The sequence below is a fragment of the Lissotriton vulgaris genome, chromosome 5, assembly GCF_964263255.1.
Source record: "Lissotriton vulgaris chromosome 5, aLisVul1.2, whole genome shotgun sequence".
NCBI lineage: Eukaryota > Metazoa > Chordata > Amphibia > Caudata > Salamandridae > Lissotriton > Lissotriton vulgaris.
Window position 1 is genome coordinate 56,071,618 of NC_141693.1, and position 24,118 is coordinate 56,095,735.

The 24,118-nt window shown below is 49.3% G+C and overlaps 1 pseudogene across 1 annotated transcript in view; it reads right to left on the bottom strand.

Annotated features, from left to right (window-relative positions):
• LOC147710138 (E3 ubiquitin-protein ligase TRIM39-like) overlaps nt 1–24,118 on the bottom strand; it is a 241,832-nt pseudogene that overhangs the window by 54,598 nt on the left and 163,116 nt on the right. The window contains exon 5 of the transcript XR_015295578.1: nt 8,899–8,951. The product of XR_015295578.1 is annotated as an E3 ubiquitin-protein ligase TRIM39-like (transcript). The remainder of the gene's footprint in view (nt 1–8,898; nt 8,952–24,118) is intronic.

Here is a 24,118-nt window from a genome sequence, read left to right on the forward strand (position 1 = left end):
TGGAAAAATAGCTTTTGGAATGGCTACTAGCCGAGCGAGGTGCACGAGCACGGGATAAATAACAAAGCATTGACGTGCTAGGACCAGCGAGGTGTAATTAGGTTATATGATCATGTCATTGTTGGCAGGTACAGTCTAGCAAATTACACGTATAAACAATTACAATAGGTCGATACAGTATGAGAGGGAACCTGTGTCGGTGCATGGAAAAACCAGTGACTATATCTGACGTCATAATTCATAAAGTCTGAGTAGCATACAATTGTACATATCGATGTAGAAAATAACTAGTGGGTGGAGAAGCTGATACACTTGTCATGGAGACACGGTGGAAAAATGAATTACAAGTAGATAGAGAGGAAGAAGCATTCAAAGGTAAACAGGGAGAAAAATCAAGAGTATAGTAGGCAGGGTCAGAATTAGGATTACTCTAGAAGTGGTTCAGAACTAGTGTAAGACCCTGGTGTTGGAAAACGACCAAAAGGAGGATTGGCCACAGGTCTAGTAGGGTATTGGTACCAGGATATTGGACTAGGCTGGGCCTTGAGACCAGGGGGGTGGCGGATTTAGATAGAGATGGTATTGTTCCACTCATCAATAGTATTAAGTCCATTGTTGACTGAGTCACAGAACGTCATCCACTTACATTCACACCTGTTCAGGAGGGTTCGAATGTCGCCGCCTCTAGGGGGGAGGGTGATTTGTTCACCCACCTGCCACGTGATATCTGTGTCAAGATGATTTTTCTCCAAGAAGTGTGAGACCAAAGGTGCCGTAAGGATTTTACAGTTGATCCGGCTTTTGTGTTGGATGATCCTGTTTTTGATGGTTTGAGTAGTCTGCCCGATGTACAGTAATGCGCAGGGGCAACGGATCGCATAAATCACGTTAGTAGACCTGCAGTTAGTGTGGGTCTTCAGCGAGTGTGTTCTGTCTTTGTAGAAGAATGTTTTAGTATTGCATGTCAATTCACACACGGAGCAGTTCTGGCATTTGAAATGTCCCACCACTGGAGGGAGGCCCCAGGCTGCAGTTATGGTGTGCTCGTCTTTAGTTGTTTCTGGCCAGGTGATCGCGTGCACTAGGTGAGTCGCTATGTTATCTCCACGGTGGTAGGAGAACAAGGGTTTCTCCTTGAATGGTTCGAAAGGTCGCAGTATGTACCAATTCCTCCTGATGATCCTGGCTACTTTATTGCTGTTAGGGCTGAATTTGGAAACGAACGGGATTCTCGTCAGTGGTTACTTTGTCTGAGTGGTAAGTAGGTGTTCCCTGTGGCAATACCACGCTCTTTTGCGGGCTCTAGAAATGAGTCGTTTGGGGTATTCCCTGGCACACAGTTTTTTTGCCAAGAATTCAGCCTCTTGAAAATAGTCTTTTCGCCATTCACAATTTCTCCGGATTCGGAGAAATTGGCCGTATGGCAGGCCATCCCTCAGTGCTCATGGGTGGTAGCTAGTGTATTGAAGAAGAGTGTTCCTTTCCGTCGGTTTTCAGAAGAGGCAGGTACCCAACCTGCCGTCTTCAGCATGAATGGTAACGTCCAAGAAGGGCAAGTCATTCCTTCTGCAGTCACACGTAAAGCGTAGGTGTTCTTGGGAGTGGTTGAGCCAATCCATGAAGGACGTGAGGGCGTCTTCTGTCCCATTCCAGATCACAAGGATGTCGTCTATATAGCGTCGCCATAAACTGATGTTATTGAAGAAAGGGTTGCTCATGTGTAGGATGTGTGCTTTCTCTAAGTGGTGTACAAAGAGGATGGAAAAATTTGGTGCAAAACATGCACCCATAGACACTGCTTTGATCTGTAGGTAAAAGGTTTCACGGTAGAGGAAGTAGTTATTCTGTAGGGCAATTTTGAGGAGGTCCATGATGAAATCCGTGGGTATTTTGGTGGGCATGGGTCTTTGCAAGAGGAGTGATTTGATAACTAGAAGCCCCTCAGCGTGGGGGATGTTTGTATACAGCGACTCGATGTCGAGTTCAGCCATGAAGTCTGTATCGATGTTGTAGACTTTGTCTTCTATGGTGTTGATTAGGTCCGTCGTGTCTCGGATGAATGTGTCTGTGGCGGGCACAAATTCCTTTAGTATGGCATCAAGGTATTTGCCAATGGGCTCCAGAATAGACCCACATCCAGATACGATAGGGCGTCCAGGTGGGTTGGTTAGGTCCTTATGGATCTTCTGGAGGACGTAGAGGATGGGCGTGCTGGGGTGTGGGTTGTTGAGAAACAGAAATTCTTTATGAGTGATGATGTCTCTAGACTCAGCTTCTTGCGTGATGGTAAGTATTTTCTGTCTAATGTCTTGGACGGGGTCCTTTTGGAGGGCGCGGTAATGTTCTCTATTGTTCAGTTGGCATTTGATTTCTTCGTCATATTTATCTGCTTTCATCACCACAATCCCCCCACCCTTATCCGCAGGCTTTATAATGATGTCTGTGTTGTTTTTGAGTCTGAGTAGAGCCCGTTTTTCGGAGAGGGGGATGTTGTAGGGGATGTACTGGTAGTGTGATTGTAGTTCAGTGACATCACGGAGTACTAGGCGTTGAAATGCTAGGATTTCAGTTGGCATCGAGGAAGATGGATGGTTGAAGGTGGATGGCGGATGGAACCTTTGGATAACTGGTTCCTCTGATTCTGGTTCATTAGAGAAAAATTGTCTTAGTCTTATTCTCCTAAAGAACTTCAGTATGCTAGATTGTAATTCCAAGTAGTTGGTTCGTTCAGTGGGGACGAAGCTGAGTCCTCTTGCGAGAATGTGTGTTTCGTCAGCAGTCAGAGTTAAATCCGATAGGTTGAAGATTGGGATCGAATCCGGGTGAACCATGGCCGGTGTCTGTTCCGTGGGGTCTGTGGAATCGTGCATTGTTTCAGTTACTGCTGGGGTCCCCATTGGTAGAAGCGATTGCGCGTCTGCCTCTCTCCCGCGAATTGGGGCTGGTATTGGCGGGTTTTGGTAGGACGTGTTGCTGGTTGGCCGCGTCCGCGGCCTCGTCCTAAAAAAGCCTGTGGGAGCAGCAGTGGTGGTCTGGATGTAGGTCGAGTGGAGCTGGATCCTTCCCCTGGGTCAGATTCTTCGGCTGATGTGTTTGAGGAATCTGAGAATGTGATCCTCTGGTTATTTCTGAATCTGCCCCAATTCTTGGATCTGGGCGGGACGTATGGCGTGTTGTAGAAGTCCTCGTTGAGATACGGATATGTTTGTTCCACCTTGTAAAATTTAATGTCTTTTTGTATTTTAGTTGCTTTTTTGTTTAACCAAAGGTACCAAAAGTGGTGATGGTGGCATTGACTTTGTCCAGGAGGTTTTTGGCATCCAGGATGGTGGAGTCGGCAAGGATGAGTTGTTCCAATCCTTCAATTTCTTTGAGTTCCTGTTTGCTGTGCTCGATAGCAGTATCGATGCCGAGCACCATCCAGTGGCGGGAGCAGGTGGTGGCGAGGTGGCTGAACCCTGTCCGAAATTTAGGATTTGGAGACCGACAGGAATAACGCCAGATCTTAAATAGTCTGTAAGTATGCGGGCGTGGAGCTCAGTGGAGCTCAGTGCGGATTTGTTTTTTCTTTAATTTCTCGAGCTTATTTGGTAAAATTTTTGAATTGTTGGGGGTGGGGACAATTGTAGAGGAAATGGATGGTCCATTGAGGAGAGAGGGACCACCCATAAGGCTTTGGATATATTCCTCAGAATAGGAAAGAGACTCCTTGGACATTCTGGTTGAATAAGGATTTCACGCAGAGAAAAGGATTACACAGTTAATCGGAAAGTAGAGTCCCATGGGACTGACTCTCGCAGCTCAGCAGCTGCTCACAATCTTGTAACAAACAACATGAGCATAACCCGTCAACCGTGTTGGGATTGGGGTGAAATGTAGTACAAACAAACAGTATCCCAACTGGTATGATTCATAGGCAATTATTCAAGGATATGCATACAACATTATCCACAAGGAAAACAAGGAGGCTCCTTGTTTTCCTTGTGGATAATGTTGTATGCCTATCCTTGAATAATTGCCTATGAATCATACCAGTTGGGATACTGTTTGTTTGTACTACGTTGTGTTATTATGGGCATAGTGTAAAAAGGATACCAGACTCAGTTCCATGCCCAATTCCCCTAGAATCCACCACAGTTTTGTTCGATTTACTCGATCAAAGGCCGACCTTAGATCTATGGATCCTACGTGCAGTGTGCCCCTCTTTGCTGTGGGAAGGATGCTACTGGACATAGTCATAGCCAACTCATACAAGGCTATCTTTAACCTCCCAAAATACGTCTCATCTGCGCAGATCCGGCTGGAATTCGGAATTCTTAAACAAACACTAGAAAGGCGATGCACGTATGTAACCAGCTGGCATAAGATTCGCACTGCGGAGACTGGCTCCTTAAGTTCCAACGTATGGGAAGAGCTGTTTCGCCATAATAAATCATCAGCCAGAGATTACTTACTTGAATCACTTCAAATCCTAGGTTTGACCGACGTCTGGGATACCCCAACAGACCTCTTGTCCTTCAAAAAAGTTGCAAACAAAATCGGCACGCATCATTTCAGCAATCGAGGACAAGAAGGCACTAGCAAACAGAGTGCACGGCTAGATAACGCTTGGTGATTACGGAAGAATGCAACCACAAGCATACCTCAATATTGGCATGAAAATAAAAACCAAAGAAAAGTTTCTAAAACTACGCCTCTGTGTACTCCCTGTACTCCCGCACTTACCACCCTGGGAGAGAAAAAACTTCTCACAGCAGTGTCGCCTATGTATAACTGGCAAGGAGGACATCATCCACGCGATTTGCATTTGCCCCAAACTAAAAGACTTGAGGTACAATTTATTACGACCCTCCTTCAAACGACATGGCATTCGGACATGCAGGCAGGCTGTAAAACTGTATTTCAATCCCAACAACACCAAATTAAATTGCCAGGTCGTAAAGTTCTTTGACTTCAAACAGGAAAAAGACTTAAGAGCGCGTGATGAACACTGGAAGATTTTAAGTATAACTATGAACTGACCTTAACCAAAATTTTACTCTGATAAGATTAAGTACAAATGTATTGTTCTAGACAATTTTTACTAATGTTTTATATTTGTTGTAAAGATTTTAATTAATCATGTACAAATAAACGATTGCTTACTTACCCTCTTTGCTGTGGTATACTTCCCAATCACCAGGCTCAAGTTTATACATTGATCCAATGTGCCTCTCCCTTACCTGAACCCATACTGCAAACCGCTAATGACATTCAAATTTTCGAGCCATAGTGATAGCTGCTTCAAAATCACCTTTCCCATATTTTGGCAGCGGAATCCAAAAGTGAGATAGGGCCGTAACAAGCAGGGTCGTCCCTTGCGCCCTTTTTAAAAATTGGAATAATAATAGCCTTTGCCCATGATGGGGGAAAGCCACAGGTACTAGCAGCATTAAAAACCCGAGCCAATATTGCAGCCCCTACCAGAGGGTCTGCCTTATAAAGGTCAGCTGGTACCTCATCCGGGCCAGGGGCCTATCCCCCAGCAGTGCCAAGAATAGCTGCCTGGACTCAACAATATTAAAATGAAGTGGTTCTAACGGTGGGATGGGCTCCCCCTCTGGTTCCAACTTCTCCAACTCACCATCACTATACATTCCCCTCAAAAACTCTGCCCACTGGTCAGTGGCTTCTATACAGTCTGTATTAGTGTTTCCAGTCTCTGAATAAAACGGGCTGTTCACCACCGCCCAGAACATCTTACTATCTGAGTATGTGCTTGTTTGACCAAGATCCTCTCAAGCCCTTTCCCTGATAGCTTTCTTCCTCTCCTGAGTGGCCTTCTTATAGTCAGCTGTGCATGCCCTAACATTTCTGGGTTTTTGTTTAAGGGTCAGCACTAAGGGCCAGATGTAGGTGGCTCATTACAGGTCGGTAAACCCGAATTCGGTAAAAATTTACAGAATTTCGGGTTTACCGACCGGTATTGAGCCATTTGACATGTAGGGGAGATTTGGTAAATACCGATTCGGTATTTACCGAATCATCATTTATGGATTCGGTATTTACCGAATCGGTAAATGACATGTAGGAAGCACTTTGAAGAGTGCTTCTGTGCTTTAAGGATTCGTTATTTACCACCAACTATTAGTTGGTGGTAAATAACGAATCCTCTTTAAATGCAAATCTGTGCATTTACACTTGTGCCATGTGGCAGACATACATGCCCTTAGGGCATGTATGTGTGCCACATGTGCACAGAAGCACTATTCAGGGGTGCAACAGGGTGTCAATGTGACACCCTGCCACCCTTGACTCTTTCCCCATTTTACCGAATCGGTATTTACCGATTCAGTATTTCTTTTTTTTTATATTTCTTTTTATTTGAAATTAACAAACAAGCAAGGCAAAAGGAGTGTCATAGAAAGTACCAGCTCAAACGAGGAAGGAAGAGACATTATGACAAAATCAGCAATCAATATTAGGAAAGGGGGGGGGGGGGGGAACTTGGGTGACTTCATAGACATTTTACAATGAAATAACCAGAATGTGGGGTATGGGGGAGAGTGGAACATCAGTATTATCTGGTATAGGTGGTGTACATATGTCCCCACGATAACTATTCCACGGCCCCCACACTCAACCCCATTTCCGGGGACGACCCCGGGCCAAATATACCGTTTTTTCCCTGAATATACACCAGTCCATGTTTTCCTTCCATAGTTCGACAGTAGGAGGCCTCTGGGACCCCCACAACTGAGCAATATCTCGCTTTGCAATCATGGCTCTCAGGGTCGCCCACTGAGTTTGGGCTGCATTATAGTCTGTGGGTTCCCAAATATTTAACAAGCAGCGCCTGGCCTCTGGCAAGAGAGCAACCCCCGTCACTTCCTTCATTACGTCCTACTCAGTTTTGGCGGATTTTATATCCTTTTGTCCACTCCAGACGTCTTTTGGAGTTTTTACGGGAAAAAAGGGGTCTGTGTGAAAAGCACGACTGGGTTACTCTAGTATCTAGCGTTAAATTATTGCCTTACCAAACGTTGGGCGCCATGTAGTGTAGTTTCTATATTCCCAATAGGCTCTGCGCATTGGAATAATATATCCTATAGGTTAGACGTACGACTGAGGTCGACTGGGTCTCTATTGAATATATTAAACTTAATTATGAGTGCCAGCTAGCTCAGAGGTCACTAGAAACTTTCTCGAATAAACAAGAAGGGATTAGTTTCGGACAACCGCTTAAAACATGACAACTTTGTATCCAAAGAGTAAGAAACGTATCTCTAGAGTCGTGGAAACAATAGATAGTTATTTTACTCAGTCAATCGTACATGCTTCGTTTCACCAGAGATGCAGAGAAAATAGAGAGACAGGAGTTTTCAATAAAAGTGTATTTATTGAACAGTCTTCTTTCTCAAGCATAAGAAATGAACTGCTACAACCATTAGACTGATTGCAAAGTACAATGCGTACAGTACGAAAAGTGTTATGAAATAATACTGTAAAAGCATGATATGGTGTCTAAGCCATAAAATACATACATTGATGAATAAAAGACTAAAAGTTCTTAAACTGATGTTTCTAAAATACGCCTACCCCGGTGTACCTAACCTACGTCTAGTACAAGGGAAGAAGTAAGTGAGGTGTAGCCTAAGTGTTCGTATTCTCTGCCAAAATCTATCCAAGAATTCTCTAAGGGTCTAATCAGCTCCGTACCTTGGTTTAGCATGTCGGAGATAGAGTATATCTCTCGCAGAACTTGATCTCCCAGCAACCCGCAAGGGTAACTTGGGAACACTGGAGCTGGATTTCTCGGCAAGAGAAAAGACAGAGTCTCTCAGTGCGTCGGCTGGAGGGTCAGCTTCCTTCGGTCCGTGCTGCAGCGAGCTGAGTCAGGAAAGTTGATAGTCGAACTGCTCCAGGCCACAGTGTGCTTGCTAAGGCACGTGCAAGCCTTTTTATACTATGGGTTTGACGTAAGGTTTGGCATAATAAATGCATCAAAGACTTAGTTCTTTGAAAACTCCATGATTTCTTAGGATAACCTAATATTCAGTAGGGGGAATTTCCTGACTGCTGAAGGCGGGTTTCTCTAAGGAATTGGTGTGGATTTTGAACTAGTAGAAGTAGCCCTGCCGTATTTAGACTGCATAAGCTATATCTAAATGTTTATAGGTTGTTCTATGCCTGTATAAGGATATGGTGATTTATACTTATGTAAGGGCATGGATGGGGAAATTACACTAGGATCTAAAATGCTTCACAACAGTAGGCGCATGCACTAGGTCAGTTTAGGGGCATGCGCTAGGTCAGTGTAGGTGCATGCGCTGGGTCAGTGTAGGCGCATGCCGTAGGTAAGTGTAGGTGCATCCCCTAAGTCAGTGTAGGTGCATGCGCTGGGTCAGTGTAGGTGCATGCCCATAGTGCAGTAAATACCAAATTCTGAGGTGCAATTCCACGCCATCCCATATTATACTATGATCCCGCCCCATAGAACATCACACCATCCCATCCCAACGTTCTGTTCCATACCACCATTCCATAAAATTCCATACCACACCATCCAATCGCATCTAATACCTTCCCACCCCATACCATACCACCTGACCATTCCATGCCAGACCATTCCATAGCACACCACACCAATACATGCCATCCCATTGAATGCAAATTACCATTTATATCATCAAATCCCAAACCACACCATCCCATCACACCATATTATACAATGATCCCAACCCATAGCACACCACATCAATCATAATGTTCCAAACCATACAATACCATACCATACAGACTATCTCATACCAGACGAACATAACATTCCATAACATACCACACAAAACCATACCTTGTTATACTACAGGCTTTTCATGAACAGTAACATACAGAGCTAATCATCACAATGATATTTACCTTTATAACTCTTCACCACCATCTCTGGGCACTGAATCTTCACATTATCACACCTGTAATAACAGACACATTATCTTTGTATAAAAGAGCAATGACAGCTACAGTAACAGAAGATGAACATCACATAAGACCTGTATTTGAAATAATATTCAGTATTAAGAGCAGCGCCTATGGACTAGTGCTTAGTGTGAGTTACTGTTCATACACACCAGTCGAAGCTCGAACGAAAATTAAAAGTACCTTTAACATCTTGTGACAGGATCTGAGTGTTCTAAGGCAGATAGCTCAGTGAGACGAGTGTGCTTCATGTGATGCTATGGAGTGCCTCTGGGTGGGTCTTCTAGGAGCGGTCGTTAGCTATGTTATGTTCTGTAAATAACTATTTATAGAGCGCACATACACCCATGGGTTTCTTGGCGCTATTGCAGAAGAGACAGAAATACAATTCCTATGCGTAGGCCTGCTTGAATAGCCACGTTTTCAGGAGCTTTCTGAAGCCCAGGAGGTTGTCACAGCTCCTAAGAGGCAAAGGGAGAGAGTTCCAGAATGTGGCTGCCAGATAACAGAAGCAGCTGCCACCTTGCCTTTTCCTATTAAATGAGAGGATGGTGACTAGGCTAAGATGGGCAGAGCGTAGGTTGCACTGAGGCTTATAGATGGTTATCATTTTTCTTATAAATTTAGGGCCATTCCCATGCAGTGCTTTGAAAGCGGTGCAACCAGTCTTAAAGGCAATTCTTTGGGCCATCGGTAACCAATGTAATTTTTCCATGCCGGACCTTGCAGACTCCCATTTAGGTTGTTTCCAGATCAACCTGGCCGCTTGATTTTGGACCATCTGGAGTCGTTTTAGCAGTCCTGCTGACAAGCCGAGATATAGATCATTTGAAAAGTCCAATCGAGAGAGAACCAGGGCAATTACTACATGCACAAGTGCAGAATGGGTCAGCAGATGTGCAATTTTCCTGATTTTTCTTAATTGGAAAAAGCTAGCGGATACCACGGCTCCTACCTGACCTTTAAGTGACAGGTCGGCGCTGAGAATTACCCCCAAACTTTTAACCAAATGGGACGCCACATGTGGGGTACCCATATCGGTCGGCCAAAAATGTCTACCCCAGCTGAGCTCGCTCTTCCCGGGCAATACAAGTTCTGTCTTGCCCGGGTTAAGTTTGAGATGGTTTAAGTCCATCCAGCACTTTGTGTGACATTCTTGCCTGGAACTCAGCAACAGAGTCCGGGAGGTTCAAGGGGATTATCAGCTGCAAGTCGTCAGCGTAATTGAAGATGGTAATTTTACGGTTCCTTACAGAATGTAGCAAAGGTCTACGATACAGATTGAATAGGAGTGGTGAAAGTGATGAGCCCTGGGGCACCCCACAAGAAGAAGATATCGTTGGAGCTGTGAATGTTCCGAGTCTCACTGATTGCGCCCTGTTGGTGATGAAGGACGCAATCCATCTAAGAGCGGGACCCCTGAGGCCGGCCTGCTCGACATGGTTCAACAGTATGTTATAGTCGACCGTGTCGAACGCGGCCGACAAATCCAGGAGTACCAAGGCCTGATGGAGACCCTTATTCGCATTAACTCTTAGGGTGTCCTGGACTGCGAGAATCAAAGTTTCCGTAGAATGTGACGGGCGGAAACCGGCTTGATTCGGTTCAAAATAATCGGAGAGTTCAATAAAATTTGAGAGAAATCTAGACACATGGGCCTCGAGTAATTTGGAAAGGAAGGGGAGGAGGGAAATGGGCCTGTAATTTGCCGGGTCTGCAGGATCTGCGCCAGGTTTTTTTATAAGTGGGACAACCGTGGCATTTTTGAAGTTGCAGGGAACCTTGCCTTGTGAGAGAGATTCGTTCAGGAATGGGAGGCTGCTCATGGGTAAAGCCGAGCAGATCTCTTTCAAAATGTGTGGTGGACAACTACCTTTGGGTGATCCGGAGTTGATTCGAGAGAGGAGCTCCGAGAGTGTTTTTTGGTCAATAAGGGGAAAAGCATCAAGAATATGAGGATTATTATAGATGTCATCCATATGGATGCTCCTCTTTATAGCTGATACTTTGTCTATAAAGAACTCGTTAAGTGAGTTACAAAGCTCCTGAGTAGGGACCTGGGTGGAGGCTGTTCTCTCGCTATTGCATAAGTCGTTTACTATGTTAAAAATATCCTTTGATTTGTTTTTAGAGTTTAATATTTTTGTTGAGAAATAATCGGCTTTACTTTTTAAGATGATTTTTAGATAATTTCTGCGAGCTGTCATAAACTCTTCTTTATCTTGCAAGGTGTATTTAGCTCTATATTTCCTTTCTTTCTGGCGTAATTAAAGTTTTAATTTTTTTAGGTGCGTGGGTATAGGTGGCCGCTGATAACCAATCTGTGATTTTTTTCTTCCATGGTATCTACATCCTTACAGATTGTGGGTAGCGTAGATATCAAGGTGTCTATAAAGGCCGGGGTATTTACGGAATTCCATTTTCAGGTTACATCTCCCGCCAGAGGTGGAGGTTTAATGTAGCCCTTGATGGTAGTTGTAAACCTGATTAAGTGATGGTCAGACCAAATACAGGGCGTGATGGTAGGAGGCGAGAGTGAGAGATTAGAAGACCATATTTGGTCCAGATTGTGACCTTTTCGTGAGTGGCAGAGTGAATGTGCTGTGTGAAATTAAGGTTCAAAAATATTTCCTGGAGTTCGACTGCTTGGGGGCCACCTGCATCGTTATCGAACCAATAGTTCAGATCCCCGATCAGGAGAGTTTTGGGAAAGTTCACCACAAGGGAGACCATCTGTTCTCCCAGAGAAATCGGGTAAGTGGCCATCACTTGAGGGGGACGGTAAATCAATACCAGTACTAGGGCACCGCTGTCCGTGTCGAGTTTAATAACTAGGTTATCAGCCTCCGTCAGGGCCAGAGGGGGGAGGGCCACAAACTTATGATTATTGTGAATGATAGCTGCTACCCCACCGCCCCTTTTACCTGAAGGGCGGTTAGTTACTATGATATAATAATCTGAGGGGAGTGCTACAAGCATGTCAGGCAATGAGTCCTCTGTTAGCCAGGTTTCAGTAATCAATAGTATATCAGGTTTTTCAGTAGTGAGCAGTAAAGTTGGTGCTTTACCAAGCAGCGGGCATTAAGGTACCCGCTCCTAAGGTATACACAGCGGCGATCCATTAGGGATTTTGTGGAAGGGTAGGTAGTTGTGGATGAAACGCCACTAACTTCCGCGTATCGGTGAGATTGTGATGGCCGAGAGATGCCGTTAGTAAAGATGAGGCGGATTGCATTAAGGGTTAGGGAGGGGCCAAGATGGATAGGGGGTCTTAGTAAGGTTAACTCTGGCGGAGTATGTCAAATTTTGGCCATAGTCCGTGGCCCCTGGCTGCGCGCGTAGGTGTCATGCTGTAATTTATAGGCCTATATATAATTAACCACTAGAACGCCACCCTGCCACTATGGCCGCTCTGAGGGTCTCAACCAGGAAGTGAATCTATAATGCCTCCCTCCACACAAACAGCACAAGATTGCTGCGGTGGACCGGGGAAAGCGACAGGCGAGCAAAGGTGAGACAATACGATTTTTAGAATAACGATTTAAAATAACGCTTTTAAAATAAGCACATAGGTATCAACAATTCAGCAGAGCTAGCGCGAGGAGATTGAACTTACTGTCCTCGACCGCGTTGGCCCCGAGTGAGCTTTTAATACCCTGCAGCTGGTTAACCACTAGAGCGCCACCCTGCCACTATGGCCGCTCTGAGGGGCTCAACCAGGAAGTGAATCTATAATGCCTCCCTCCACACAAACAGCACGAGATTGCTGCGGTGGACCGGGGAATGCGACAGGCGAGCAAAGGTGAGACAATACGATTTTTAGAATAACGATTTAAAATAGCTCAGTGAAAGGGGGCCAGATACAGCACCCACAACAACACTGCCACACCCAACCCCTGCCAGTGTAAACCTTGTCACCATCCTCTACAACCAAGATGTTGGGTTGCCTTAGTGGGATATATAAGGCAGATTTGAACCCACAAACCTTAGTAGTGAAAGATTTGTTACAAAACAAAGATTTCCCACATCTTACGGAACAGCAGATTTTAGGCCTTAGAGGAAGGATCACAGAGGGAGAGATAAGGGAACAGGTTAGGGGGCTCAGGAAAGGTAAAGCAGCAGAGCCAGACGGGATCCCATCGGAATTCTGTAAAAAATTGTTAAACACTTTGGTCCTGTTGGACTTGGCCCTTCTGGCAGGTCCACCCCTGAAGTTTTTGTTGTTATATGTAACCTGGGGATGGTGATTCCCACTCTGAGTGCGTGTGAAGAGAGAGACCTGCCCTTCCATAGGAATGCATGGGGAATGTGTGTGTCCCTGATAGTTCCCGATGCGGAGGGTGTGCAGGGTCGAGTCTGCTATGAGTGAACTCGTGAGAGTGAATGCTGCGCAACGGTATATGCTGTATGATTGCGTCTAGTACAGAAGCGCCACTTTTAGAAGTTGGCATATTTGTGGAATGTGTGTCTGGCGTGTGATTGGCTGAGGCAGGCTGGTGAGCCTGGCTCCAGGAATCTGGGAGGGTCTGCCCCGGTGGTGAATGGAGTGTTTAGCATGCTGATGTGAGGGGAGGAGTAAGCCTGGGCCTGCTTGTGGATTGACCGTCTGGCTTGAGGGTCCTGAATGAGGCTGGGTTTTCCCCACACAATGCAGGCTCCACCCCCTGGGGTGCGTCTGATGTTCCTATCCTGGCCAGTGAAAAGAATCCCCCATAACCAGTTCCAGCTGGTTCTCCCCCTGCCTGCCCCTTGAGACAAAGGATGTTGTGTATAAAAAGGGTGCTGTGACACTCTGAAGGCGTTCTTGTTCTCAACTTGAATCTACCAGGAGCTGCTGCTGCTTGGGCTCAGGGTTGGCTTCCCTCCCTGGGCCCTGCCCTACTCCTAGACTTCTGATGGCCTTTTTCCTTCTAGGAGCTGCTATGCTCCCCCTGAGGTCCTGGACTCCCTATGGACTTTGCTACCTTCATCTAGCGCTTGGGAGCGCTTTCTTCTGACCCCTAGCGCTTGGGAGCGCTCTATTTTCCCTTATAGCGCTGGGAGCGCAGTATTCCTACTCTAGCGCTTGGGAGCGCTGGATTCCTCGAGCCGGTGCCACCCGGCATTTGCCCTGTTCCACGGAGGTGCCTGACGCCCAGCGAGTGCCTACCTCGCCTATCCCCTTACTTGGCGTATTTACGAGGGAGCCTACTCCTCGCTATCTCCCCGAGTTCACCGGCGCAGCCCGGAGTCGGCTGTGGAGGCGCTGCGCCCGCCTCCCTATCCAGGGCCGCACTGCCATTGGCGGCCCCGGAGAAAGTATTGCCGCACCTCTATTGGTCCTGACCGCCGGGACTCCTGCCGCGTCATTGCTGGGCCGCGCAGGGATTGGCCCGACCTGGAGGGCTTACCCACGCGCACCCGGAAGTCCAGGGAGCCCGGCCGCCTCGTCAGAGAGCAGTAAGAAGAAAGGGTAGAACAGGTAGCGGCGGGAGCCTACTCCGCGCTCCTGTATTGTCACCAGATGCCGCCAAACTCCCGCTGGGGCTCCCGAGATTGAGGGAGAGCCCCGCCAAGCGAGAAGAGACCAGCGGAGCCGAGGAGATCGGCGCACCGATCCGGTGAGTGGCGAGAGGGTGAGGGGGCGTCGGGGCACATTGCCGGTGCCCACCCCTTCTCTTTAGCGAAGCCCTTGCTTTGGGCAGACAGGCCCGGGAGGCCTCCAGCGAAGCCGAGTCCCCCGTGAGGGACTCCGACCACTCCCCCTTTGTTCCTGAGCCCCGAGTGGCTCCTTCATGGCCTGTGGGGCCCCCAGTAAGATCGAGGTCCCCGAGAGGGACTCCCCCGTGGGTCATGAGCCCCGAGAGGCTCCTCCTGGTGTCCCTTGTCCCTCCGAGCCTGTGAGGCTCAGCCCAGTATCTTGTTCCCGAGCCCTAGAGGCTCCTTCATGGCACATTTATTCCTCCGAGCCTGCGAGGCTCCCACAATGCCCACCAGCTGCCCAGCACTTTGTGGGCAGCTGCCACGTGTAGGTTTGTCCCTGGCTATCTGCAGCCTGCCCTGAACATCGTGACATTGGGCGTCCTAGCCCCAGAAAGGCCAGCTGGCCTGTGGAACGCTATTGGCTAACATTAATGTGATTCTGAGAGTTATTACGTGTTGCCCTGCTGATGGGGCCTCTGTTGTGTTATATACCTTGTCCTTCCTTCCCTCCTGAATATCTGATGTCCCATGTATGTGGTTCCTGGTCAGAGTGAGTTCTACTGCTAGTTCCATGAAGCTCCTGGTTGTTATGTGTTCTAGTACTAGTTCTAGGAAGCTCCCAGTTGTGCAAATGCTACTTACCAGTATGCATCTGTTCTTGGCATGTAGGGCTGCTGACATTCATATCTGTGCATAGTCCGCCACCTAGTGTTGGGTCCGGATGATTGCACATTGTTGTCCTGGAAGAGTCTTCGAAGTATCACGAGATAGGTGGCTCCTCCCCTGGACTACAGTGCGCATGGGCATCGCCTCCATCCCCAGATTGTTTTTAGCCATTGGCAGAGATGGAGTGAAGAAAGTGAGTGATGACCATGCTATGAGCATATGTGTGTATATGAATACATACTGCAGCTGCTACAGGCGCCGGGGAGGAGGGTGGGCGATATGAATGTCAGCAGCCCTACATGCCAAGAACAGATGCATACTGGTAAGTAGCATTTGCAGTTCGAGGCATGTGGGCTGCTGAATTCATATCTGTGCATAGAATACATAGCAGTCCCTCCATTAACGGCGGACGCCCGTGCCAGCTGCAGCAGTCTGAAAAAGCGTTTTTAGAACAGCCTGACCAACAGCTGCCTGCTGTTTGGAATGCACGTCTACACAGTAGTGCTTAGTGAAAGTATGTGTGGTAGACCATGTGGCTGCTCTACAGATGTCTTCTAAGGGAATGTTACCTAAGAAAGCCATAGAGGCCCCCAACTTCCTAGTGGAGTGGGCCCTCGGTGGGATAGTGAGAGTGCGCTTAGCTTTAGCGTAACAGATCTGAATGCACTTTACTATCCATCTAGCGATCCCCGCTTTGGAGATTGCATTTCCCTTGTGTTGTGTGGCAAAAGCAACAAAAAGTTGTTTGGTTTTGCGGAAATCTTTTGTCCTGTCCACATAGTACATCAAGGCCCTTTTCACATCAAGGGTGTGGAGCATGCGCTCCACCAGCGTCTCTGGGTTTTGGAAAAACACCGGCAATTCAATTGTTTGGTTTATGTGAAACTGTGAGACCACTTTGGGTAAGAACTTAGGGTTAGTGCGGAGCACCACCCTGTTAGCATGTACCTGGAAGAAAGGTTCTTGGATGGTGAGCGCCTGCAGTTCGCTAACCCTCCGTAGCGATGTCATTGCTACTAAGAACGCAACCTTCCAAGTTAAAAACTGGAGCTCACAAGAGTGTAGTGGCTCAAAGGGAGGACCCATCAGCCTTGTAAGAACCACATTGAGGTTCCATTCTGGAGCTGGTGGAGTCCTTGGTGGAATGACCCTTTTGAGTCCTTCCAGAAAAGCCTTGATAGCAGGGACCTTAAAGAGTGACAGGTGCTGCCTATTCTGGAGGTATGCTGCCATAGCCGACAGGTGAATGCGGATGGAAGAGTAAGCTAGATTACTACGATACAGGTGAAAGAGGTAACATATGATGTTTTGAATGGAAGCGTCTAGCGGGTCAATGCTGTGGTCCACGCAGTAGATGACAAACCTCTTCCATTTAGCCGCATAACAAGCTCTAGTAGTGGGCTTCCTTGCCTCCCGAATGATGTCCATGCAATCGGGAGGAAGATTGAGGTAGCCAAACTCTAGGACTTCAGGAGCCAGATCGCCAGGTTGAGCTGTTGCGGATCTGGGTGCTGAATGTCGCCATGGCTCTGCGTCAGAAGGCTGGGAGTGAGATGAAGCCTTTGATGCGGTACCACGGAGAGTTCCAGAAACGTGGTGTACCATGGTTGGCGAGCCCACGTTGGAGCAACCAGGATGAGCGTCATCGAGTGTTGCCTGAGCTTGCGTGCCACCAGCGGTATCAGAGGTGCTGGGGGAAAAGCGTACGCAAATCTGCCTGACCAGTTCATCCACATCGCATTGCCCTGTGATTGGGGGTGTGGGAATCTGGCGGCGAAGCTTTGGCATTTTGCGTTCTCCTTTGTGGCGAACAGGTCTATCTCTGGATGACCCCACCTTTGGAAGTACGGTTGGAGTACTGATGGATGTATCTCCCACTCGTGCATCTGATGGCTGTGCCTGCTGAGCAGATCCGCCATTTGATTGTCCTTGCCCGGGAGATGCTCTGCCATGAGGAAGATGTTCCTCTGAATGGCCCACTTCCACATGCTCTGAGCCAGATGAGACAGCTGTGGAGAGTGTGTACCTCCCTGCTTCTGGATGTAGTACATGGCCGTCATGTTGTCCGTCCGGATCAACACGACCTTGTTGCACAGATGTACTTTGAACGCCTTTAAGGCCATGAAGATTGCCATCAGTTCCAACACATTGATGTGCATCTTCCTTTGCTGAAGTGTCCATAGTCCCTGCACAGTGTAGTGGAGTACATGCGCTCCCCATCCCTGGAGAGAGGCGTCCGTCGTCAGGATGATCTGTGGGACAGGCTCTTGGAATGATCGGCCCTTGCAAAGGTTTTGTGGATTCCACCAATGCAGAGAGTTGTACGCCCGACCGCTCACCAACACTAGGTCTGTCAGTTGCCCATGAGCCTGAGTCCATTGACGTGCTAGGCACTCCTGTAGCGGACGCATATGTAGTCTCGCGTGCGGGACAATGGAGATGCAGGAGGCCATCATGCCTATCAACTGCATGAACACCTTCGCTGGAAGCGAGTGTTGGGGTCTGAATCGTTGGATCAGCGCCTGGATACTGGTGATTCTCACTGAACTCGGCTGCGCAGTGGCTGCCAGAGTGTCGATTGTCGCGCCCAGATACTGTCGCACGTGGGCGGGCTGGAGATGGGACTTTGGGTAGTTCAGAGAGAATCCCAGATCGTGCAGGAGGTGAATGGTGCGTGACACGTGGTCTACGCACTGCTGTTCCGTCTTTGCCTGAATAAGCCAGTCGTCTAGGTATGGAAAGACATGGACGTGCTGGCGACGGAGATGCGCCGCCACAGTCGCTAGGCATTTCGTAAATACTCTCGGTGCCGTGGTGACCCCGAACGGCAGGACTCTGAACTGGTAATGCTGGTCTAAGATCGTAAATCTGAGATACTTTCGGTGGGAAGGATGCAGGGGAATATGAAAATAGGCATCCTTCAGATCCAGCGTAGCTAGGAAGTCCCCCTGTTGAAGCAGGGGAAGCACCTGCTGCAATGTGAGCATATGGAAGTGCTCCGAGTTGATGTACCAGTTCAGGGGCCTGAGGTCCAGGATCGGCCTGAGTGATCCGTCCTTTTTGGGGATCAGAAAATACAGGGAGTAAACCCCTGTTCCCCGCTCTTGCAATGGAACGAGCTCTATCGCCCCTTTTTGCAGCATGACTAGAACTTCTTGCTGCAACAAGGTCAAGTGCTCGTCGGACATAGCACGGCTTCTTGGCGGTATGTCCGGTGGAATGGACGTAAGTTCTAGACAGTACCTGTACTGGATAAGAGACCTCACCCACCTGTCCGTGGTGATGGACCTCCATGCCGGCAGGAACTGCTGGAGTCTCCCCCCGACAGGTGTCGTGTGATCGGGGGGAAGTGACAAGACGTCACTGCTTGTTGGTGGTGGTGGACCTGGAGGCATTGTTTCCACGTCCCCTGCCTTTGATATTATTGCCTCTGTAGCCACCCCTGCCCTTGTTGTTGTTATACGAGGACTGGGTGTTACCCTTGTAGTATTGTGTGGACTGGGATGCCTGGCCCCTTGAGGTGCCTCTTGAATTGGAGCGGCGAAAGGAACCACCCCGAAACTGCTGACTTTGTAAAGCCCCCATAGACTTGGCAGTTTCGGTATCTTTTTTCATCTTTTCTAGGGAGGCATCCACCTCAGGGCCGAACAGAAGGTCAGGATTCACTGTTTGACCCAATATTGTGGTTTGGATGTCGGGTTTGAACCCCGAGATTCGAAGCCAGGCATGGCGTCTAAGTAACACACTTGTATTGATAGCCCTGGAGGCAGTGTCTGCCACATCTAGGGCACATTTGATGGATGCATTTGTAATGAGTTTACCCTCCTGAATGAGCATCTCCCCCGCCTCCTTGTATTGATCAGGCAAGTGTTGCAGAATGGCCTCTGATGTGTCATAATGGGCCCTATCATAACGTGCAAGCAGGGCTTGGGTGTTAGAGATCCTCCAGATGTTCGCTGCCTGTGCAGCAATGCGTTTGCCTGATGCCTCAAAGATCTTGGACTCTTTGTCTGGGGGAGGAGCGTCACCAGTAGTCTGCGAATTCGCCCTCTTACGAGCGTTGGAAACCACCAGGGAGTCCAATGGCAAGTGTCCCTTAATATACGTGGGATCCGTGGGCGCCGCTTTATATTTCCTGTCGATGCGAGGATTGACCACCCGCGCCCGGGTGGGCTCCTTGAATACCTCCTGTGCATGCTTCAGCACCCCTTTAAGCATCGGTAGTGTCTTGACTTGCTTTTCGGCTACCGAGAAGGTGTCGACTAAGAAGTCCGCATCCACGGGGTCCGAGTGCAGTTCGACGTCATGGTTCGCTGCAGCTCTCTCTATTAAGGCATTGAAGGCCGCCGAGTCCTCTGTCGGGGACGTCTTGGCGGCGAAAAGTTGAGTGTCCTGACCCGACTGCGGGTCGTCTGCGTCGCCTCCTGCGGTCCAGGGCACATGCTCCTCCTCCGGATCCGAGTACGCAGGATAGGTGTACTCGGCATCTTCCTCGTCCACATCAGGCGCGGGGGAATGGGTCGGCGAGTGTTCCAGGGCCTGTGGGGACAGAGGTTCCATCAGAGCCGAAGAGTCCGCAGAGTACCTCTTGTTCTTGAGTGGAATCTTAAAAGGTTCCAAGGCCGGCTCCGACGTAATCTTTCGTTTGAGGAGCGACAATTTTCCGGTGTTGGCGTCGATGATCACCTCACGACGTTCCTCCACCGCAAGCGGCTGGAGCCGAAGATTCGACACCACCAAGGCAGCTTTCGGCGTCAATACCTCCTTTGAGTGTCCGCCCTGTTTAGGCGCGAAGGCCTTCGGCGCCGACTTGGGTGGAAGGGTAAAACGAATGGGCGTTTGTTCTTTAGCAGGCTTCGGCGTGGGTCTAGGCACTACAGTGTCCTGATCGGGAACCACAGTGGACTGTCGGATCCGCTGTAAGGATTCCCCCACCTTCCTTGTAAGGGATGCCGAGGGCTGAACCGGCTCGAGCGACTCCTCATCTCCGAGAGCCCGATCGCCGGTAGGCCTCTTCTTCGGGGCCGACGCCCCATGGCCAGACGCACCGTCGGCGTGACGCTTCTTCGAAGCCGTCTTCGGGTCCACGACCCCTTTCGGCGCCGACGCAGCCGCGTCGGAGGCCTTCACCTTCGGCGCCGACCCAGAGGGCTTCGGGTCGGCCATTTTGGCGTGGCCCTTCAGGTCGGCCATTTTGGCGTGGCTCTTCAAGTCGGCCATTTTGGGTTTCGTGGAAGTTGACGCCTCCAGAACCTTCTTCACCAACGCCACTTTCAGTTTCGGTTTCGCATCCGAGGGTGCGAGACCAGTTGGCTTCACTTTCGGTTTCTTCTTAGAAATGTCCGTGACCGGGCCCGGAGGCGGGGACGTAGGACTCATAGTTAGATCTTGGGTAAGGCCCGAAGGCGATCCCTCGACCTGGGCCGTATGACGGGGAGTAACCCCTGAGTCTGGTTGGGGATGCTCTTCCTCCGAGCTATCTCCCATCGTGGCACAAGCCAGTTCGTCGTCCCCTACCTCGTCGGAGACTTCGTCGTAGGCCTCCTCACCCGCGTCGTAGGTCTCTTCCTCGGACGCGGGGCCAGAGTCCGACCCTTGTACGTCGTCTTCTCCCTCGACAGATTCCTGGAAGATGTCATCAGGTGGGGGTGCCGAAGCCGACAGTTGAGCCTGGAGCCGATTAGCCCGGCGAATCTTTAAAGTCTTCTTACTTCTAAATTTTGAACATGCCATGCAGGTGTCTTCTCGGTGATCCGGTGACAAGCATGTATTGCACACGGGGTGCACGTCGAGGTGTGAATATTTAGAGTGACACAGCGGACACTTCTTGAATGGAGTCCGCTCCATAGCAAAGGGTGTAGTGTAGGCCCGTCCGCGTCGAAAGCACGTGGAAGGGCAGCAAGAGATCGGAGCTGAGAGTCAGTAAGAAACCCGTACGCAACTATACCGACGCCCAGCCTAAAGACCTTTTGGTCTCGAGTAAAAAGTAGAACAACTATCGGTTCCGACAGAGGGAACCGAAACACATCCGAACCCAATGGCGGAAAAAAACAATCTGGGGATGGAGGCGATGCCCATGCGCACTGTAGTCCAGGGGAGGAGCCACCTATCTCGTGATACTTCGAAGACTCTTCCAGGACAACAATGTGCAATCATCCGGACCCAACACTAGGTGGCGGACTATGCACAGATATGAATTCAGCAGCCCACATGCCTCGAACATAGGTGTTCTAATGCCAGTTCCATCATGTGCATACCCCTGGCAGTGGTCCCTTGGCCCTGCCCTGTACCTAGTCCCTTGTAAACCCTGCCCGTGCCTCTGGCACCTTGTACAGTGTGTGTTCCTATGTGTCCTTTTTAATACAAAGACTATTTTCATATATACCTTGTGTGGCGTTCCTTTTGTGGGGGGCCCGGGAGGTTGTTGCTGGGGGTGCGTGCACAAATGCTTTACACATGACCTCCGAGATAGGCCTGACTGCTCGCACCGCGTTACCTAGAGGGTGAGCAGGGGTTGTCTTGGCGGGTGACCCCCTTGCCCTGACGGGGGAGTAGTGGTCTCTGACTGACTATGGCGTAAGCCTTGGCCGGCCGGGGATCCCATTTCCTACATTGGTGGCTAGCGGTGGGATCCGGACTTGTGTTTGCGCAGTACCACAGCGATAACTGGCCTCACTACAAAACTCTGCATTGTAAATGGTCGCAAAGAAAGAAGATTATTGTTTTTTTTAAAGGTTGCTAGAAATGTCTGTTCTGTGGAAAGTTTTAAAGGTTATTTTATCATCTGTTCTGTGGAAAATGTGTTCTTGTACACTGTGAGTTAGGTGTCCCTAGCTCGGGAGGGTAGATCATCCCCCTAGTGCAATGTGTTTTCTGGATTCACCAGAAGGGTGGGATCCAGTGGTGGCAGCAAAATTATGTCCAATGTACGTGGTCCTTGTCCCTTCCCTAGAGCAATGGTACCTGTGCCACAAGAAAAGGTTGAGGAATCAGGGGCGGTAGAAAACTGTCTTACCAGTCTGGGGGACGGTGCGTGGACGAATGTTGAGGTGTGCTGAGTAATGGAGTGTAAGTTCTCTGGGATGGGGAGCTTGCTGAATCAACGATAATCATGTCCTTACCTACCCCGCTGAATGTGTTTGATGCATCATGTGTTCGGTACACCGCTGAATGTGTTTTATGCGTCAGGTGTCCTTCCTTACCCCGCTGAATGTGTTTGATGCATCATGTGTTCCATACAACGCTGAATGTGTTTTAGGCGTCAGGTGTCACCCTGGCTGAATGAGTGTTAAGTTGTATCCCGGACAAGGAAGCCCCGCTGGCGCTGCCGCGGCTTGCCTTGGGGAGAGCTTGACACTGAGGTCTGCTGGCGCTGCCGCGGCTCATCTTGTTGAATGAATGTTAAGTTGTATCCCGGACAAGGAAGCCCTGCTGGCTCCCGTTAGTTAGTCGTAGATTTTATTTTCTTCAGTTCCCAGGTGGTAGACCAGTGGAGGGAGTAAGTTCCAAGACTGGTAGGAGAGTGTGTTCTGAGGGTGCTTCTCCTGGGAGAGCGCGGAACCTCAAAAGTAGAGGTAGGGCGGGGCATTCTTGCCCGTGACCTCTGGCAAGCCTGAGGGTGCGGACCCTAGGTGGAAGGAGCAGTGGTAGTTGGGGCTACACTGAGAAAGGGAGTGGAGAATGGCTATTGTGGGCCAGGGGTTACCACCCCCCACTTCGGATTAGCTGGGACCAGTGGTATCTGGGTGGCCTAGGGCCTGGTCCTAGTCGTGGACAACTAAGGAGTACCAGTGGGGTAGCCTAGTTGGGCCTATGTCTTTTTTTTTTAGTCTGTGTGTGTATAGGTCAACGTGGCGTAGAACTGGAGGGTGTCCCTGCAGTGCGGGCCCGCGTCCATGTTCTATCGCCCAAAGCAGGGAAGTCCATCACGGTGGTGATTGGTCTACCCTGCGTTTTGGCTGGGAGGGGCATGTGTTGGACTTGGCCCTTCTGGCAGGTTCACCCCTGAAGTTTTTGTTGTTATATGTAACCTGGGGATGGTGATTCCCACTCTGAGTGCGTGTGAAGAGAGAGACCTGCCCTTCCATAGGAATGCATGGGGAATGTGTGTTCCCGATGCGGAGGGTGTGCAGGGTCGAGTCTGGTATGAGTGAACTCGTGAGAGTGAATGCTGCACAACGGTATATGCTGTATGATTGCGTCTAGTACAGAAGCGCCACTTTTAGAAGTTGGCATATTTGTGGAATGTGTGTCTGGCGTGTGATTGGCTGAGGCAGGCTGGCCAGCTCCAGGAATCTGGGAGGGTCTGCCCCGGTGGTGAATGGAGTGTTTAGCATGCTAATGTGAGGGGAGGAGTAAGCCTGGGCCTGCTTGTGGATTGACCGTCTGGCTTGAGGGTCCTGAATAAGGCTGAGTTTTCCCCACACAATGCTGGCTCCACCCCCTGGGGTGCGTCTGATGTTCCTATCCTGGCCAGTGAAAAGAATCCCCCATAACCAGTTCCAGCTGGTTCTCCCCCTGCCTGCCCCTTGAGACAAAGGATGTTGTGTATAAAAAGGGTGCTGTGACACTCTGAAGGCGTTCTTGTTCTCAACTTGAATCTACCAGGAGCTGCTGCTGCTTGGGCTCAGGGTTGGCTTGCCTCCCTGGGCCCTGCCCTACTCCTGGACTTCTGATGGCCTTTTTCCTTCTAGGAGCTGCTATGCTCCCCCTGAGGTCCTGGACTCCCTATGGACTTTGCTACCTTCATCTAGCGCTTGGGAGCGCTTTCTTCTGACCCCTAGCGCTTGGGAGCGCTCTATTTTCCCTTATAGCG